General features: G+C 32.2%; 1 long non-coding RNA gene across 1 annotated transcript; it reads right to left on the minus strand.

Moving 5' to 3' along the window:
- Positions 1 to 525: 525 nt before the first annotated feature.
- LOC145807529 (uncharacterized) lies at positions 526 to 2,855 on the minus strand. The gene is made up of 2 exons (XR_014350672.1): positions 2,701 to 2,855; positions 526 to 864 (listed from the first exon to the last, which is right to left on the minus strand). It is a non-coding gene; the product is annotated as an uncharacterized LOC145807529 (long non-coding RNA).
- Between the last annotated feature and the right edge of the window lie 1,501 nt (positions 2,856 to 4,356).

Below are 4,356 nucleotides of genomic sequence, written 5' to 3' on the forward strand. Positions count from 1 at the left end.
TTGGCTTACCATGGAGTACTAGGTGAGCACTTGCTATGATAAGCATGAATACCATAAGGCTAATTGCTTAAGTGATATAACTCTTTTAATACCAGTGGATGAAGGCCTTTTTACATGAGTTGGGATAAATTGATTAATGTACATGCAAACTCACATTTTCAAGTGACGAGTATCAAAAACAATTTTCAAATAAATATGAAATCAAATGTTCCAACTTTTACAAATTGGTCTATACTTGCGTGTATCACAAAGTAAAGTTAGTTTAATAATCAGAACAAAAGTATATAATGTAAATAAAAATCATATCATGATTAGTAGAAGCCGATCTTTGATTGGGCGAGTGGGGTACTCAATTCATGACCTTCCCCTCTCGTACCTAAGTTCCCAAGCTGAGATACTTTGGTGATGATGGATAAGTGGCCTTTGGCACGAGTTTCGAGTTTCTTAAATTTTCTAAAAATATTTAGGTGGCGACTTTGAAATCTGGCAAAACAGTCAATTTTTGACATTTGATTCAAATATCGATTTTCCAAAAGAATTGTCGGATTTGGACTATTTTGTATTTATCTATTTCACATTGCACTTGTGAGATCAAATTCAGAACCACGGGAGTTTGAACTTTAGGGCTAATCGTATCCGAAAGGAGCACGAAAAGTCGAGCTGCAGCTAGACAAAAAAAGACTTAGCCCTAAATACAAAATAAACAAAAATACTTGTTGAACCAAAACAAGAAAATAAAACTTAAACTTTATACACATAGCCATAACCACTTGACATATCCAGAACCTCCATGGGAGGCACATAGGTTGGCTGACAAAACAAAGTCCAAGCAGAAACTCTAAGCCTAGTTACGCCCCTGATCACCTACATACATAAATAATACAGTGAGCTGAAACCTAGTGAATAATAACAGAGCTAAGGGTTTTAATGAATGATATCTATAACAGATTTAGAAATCAAAGTTCATATCATAAACAAATTCAAATTCATATTCTTGTTCAGAAATTAGTATTTATAATAGAAATGGAATCATAATTATATTCATAATCAGAATTTACAGTTAATCGTATGTAGTATATCCATTAGCACTAACAAAAACAGTTGACCCATAAATGGACGGCCATGAAGGCATACAGTTGACTCACATGTACGGAGACGGTACAGTTGGCTCATAATTGGGACATAACAGAACAGATAACAGATGTCATCTAAAACTAAGGAAGCCACAAATACATTTCAGAAATTTGGACAATCATTCATTTATACAAAGCATAGCATTTTAGAAAATTGAACATTTCATATCATTAGAAAATAATTAAAGTTAAATACAACTTTACGGAGTTATTACTTATAGATAGCTCCGGAAGCAAAACAGACAGATTAGCCAGATCAAGTAGACAATAGCATGTGACCTACACAAACACATAACATATTCACATTGAAACACAATATCACGTCCTTGATCAAACTTGACTTTTCTTGTCTTTTTTTGTCTAAGTATTCTTTCTTTATTCAAATGAATCGAGTTCTTATTTCACATATTCTTTCATTATCAAATCCCTCTTTTCCAAATAGACGATTTCTTACCTGGCTTCTTAATTAATTATTATTAAATCAGTGATTTATTCCTTAACCAACTAATTTGTATTGATTGTTAGTTTATTAATCTTGTTAAGTCATAATTCTTGCCTAAGAATGCTTTGAAAGAGATGAGATTGAAAATATGAACTAAACGCCATTTTCCAAAATATGCTGAAAAAGAGCTGTTCGCTCGAGTGAACTTTTGGTCGCTTGAGCGGTCTGTAAAAACTAGAAAAATACTGGAAGCCTTCAATGTGCACTCGAGCGGTCTATAAAATTTCAGAGTTTCGAATTTCTCAAAATGGCTTCCAAACGCATTTTCAATCTTTAAACCCATACTAATCTTGATCAAAACTTTGAAAATATTTTAGAAAACATAAACACTTATTTATTTATAAATTATTTGCTTAAAATCTTGAAACACAATATTTAAATCAAAATTTTACTTAATTTCAAAATCAAATGCACAATAAAATTGCTTGTAATTTATGGAATTTAAATCAAATCAACCAATTCTTGATTCTCAAAGTAAAATTATAATTCATTCTTTAATTTGTCCAAACTTAAATTTAATTTATTTTCTTTATAACAAAATCAGTTTCTTAGAATTTGAACTTATTAACTCTATCTCTGACCAAATACTTAATTTATTTATAATCATAGATGTTCCAAAATATATTTGAATTGAATAACACTTTTAAATTAAATTACATGCATGGTTTAAAAATCAAAATCAAACAAATTCCTAATTTTTATAATAAAATGAAAACTTTGTCTGACTTTAAGATTAACTCCAAATTTCCATAAACGTGATTTTTCTAAAACTTTTCATTTTTCTCTTCAAAAATATGAAATTGAATTAATTCAGATTTTTCATAATCCATGATGCATGTTGCAATTAGAGTATTAATTGTCTCATGCATGTAACAATGAAGCTTGTTTTCATACAAGATCACAACATCAAATCCAAAATAATTAATTTTCATAATCATGAACCTAACTTAATCCTTTCATTTTTGTTTTCTAATTTCCTCCAATTTATATGAAATTGAACCCAAACTCATCTTTAATTTCAAGTGTAACAGCAGAATTCTACAAAATCAAACATAAATTTCATACCTTCAACTTTAATTTCAGTGTGTGTGGTTGATTCTCCTCTACTTCCGCTTTTCTTTTTCTTCATTTCTTTCTTTAATCCATAGCTTTTTCCTTGAGCTCTTCTCCATTTCCAGCAACGTGCTCTCTCTCTCTCTCTCTCTCTCTCTCTCTCTCTCTCTCTCTCTCTCTCTCTCTCTCTCTCTCTCTCTCTCTCTCTCTCTCTCTCTCTCTCTCTCTCTCTCTCTCTCTCTCTCTCTCTCTCTCTCTCTCTCTCTCTCTCTCTCTCTCTCTCTCTCTCTCTCTCTCTCTCTCTCTCTCTCTCTCTCTCTCTCTCTCTCTCTCTCTCTCTCTCTCTCTCTCTCTCTCTCTCTCTCTCTCTCTCTCTCTCTCTCTCTCTCTCTCTCTCTCTCTCTCTCTCTCGGCTTATGCTCCAGCCAAAATAATAGATTGAACACCCACTCTATATTCATATACATATAGCTACAAGGCTCCAGTGTTCTAGAATTCTCTCAAGGCTCACCAAAGTATTAATTAATTGAGTAGTTCTAATTTAGTGTACTAATCACATATTAGTTTAATTAAACACCACTTAATTTTAATAAATCTTAATTAGTGCATAATTTAATTAATCATAACTAATCACAAGTTTCACATAATTTAATTAATCTAATTTGATCTCCATTAAAGCCCAATCAATCATAATTAAATTTATCAATCTGAATTAGATTTTTAATCAAATCCTCAAAAGGCTCCAAATATTAAATTAAACTCATTTCTATCATCAATCTTGTTTACTCACATTATCAAGGCCTTCAATTTCATATCAAACTTAAAATCTTCGTCAATAAATTACGCACTCAATTGAATACCTCATAAATAAATTTTATTCATAATAATCTTAATTCTCAATTCTCATAACTTAATTAACTTCCATTTGGACCCAATCAATCAAATTTCAATTTTACAATTCTGAATCGAATATTTAATTAAACTCCCATATAGTCCGATACTCGGAATTAAAATAATTTAATTCACCAATTATACCCTCTTGAGCTAGTTAGGTTTTCAATTTTTAATTCCAAAATAAATCCTCATATAGGATCCTATATGAATCAGTCTCCATGATTTTTATAAATCCCAAATTAAATCCAAATCATGGGCAATTAAAGTTCAAATCTCCTTAATTAATTAAATACTAATTATTATACATGATGGGGTCATCACAATATTGTCTGCTTTGGAGTTAGGCGAAAACCAACAGCTAACCCCTCATGGCTTTAAAAGGCTTCATATAAGGGAGGTAGTCCACTTATGTAGTGAAGCTGTGATATCTCACAGAGCGATGTGGGATAGTGCACCCACATAATTCCCCAGTAGACTAGCTGTCTGAACAGGGAGTTCTCAAAGACGGCGCCAAATAAAGCAGCTAACCTTTCCCTGACTAGCACAATATTGTCTGTTTGAAATTAGGCGAAAACCAAAAGCTATTCTAAGGAAGTTAGTGCACCTACATAACTCCCAAGTGGACTGGCTGCTTGTGCAAGGGATTTCCACAGACGACGCCAAATGAAGCGGCTAACCCTCCCTGACTAGCACGATATTGTCTGCTTTGGATGAAAACCAGCATCTAACCCTTCATGGCTTTAAAAGGCTTCATACTAGTCTAAGAGAGTTAGT

The sequence above is a fragment of the Camellia sinensis genome, chromosome 2, assembly GCF_055761805.1.
Source record: "Camellia sinensis isolate YWXY chromosome 2, ASM5576180v1, whole genome shotgun sequence".
Lineage (NCBI taxonomy): Eukaryota > Viridiplantae > Streptophyta > Magnoliopsida > Ericales > Theaceae > Camellia > Camellia sinensis.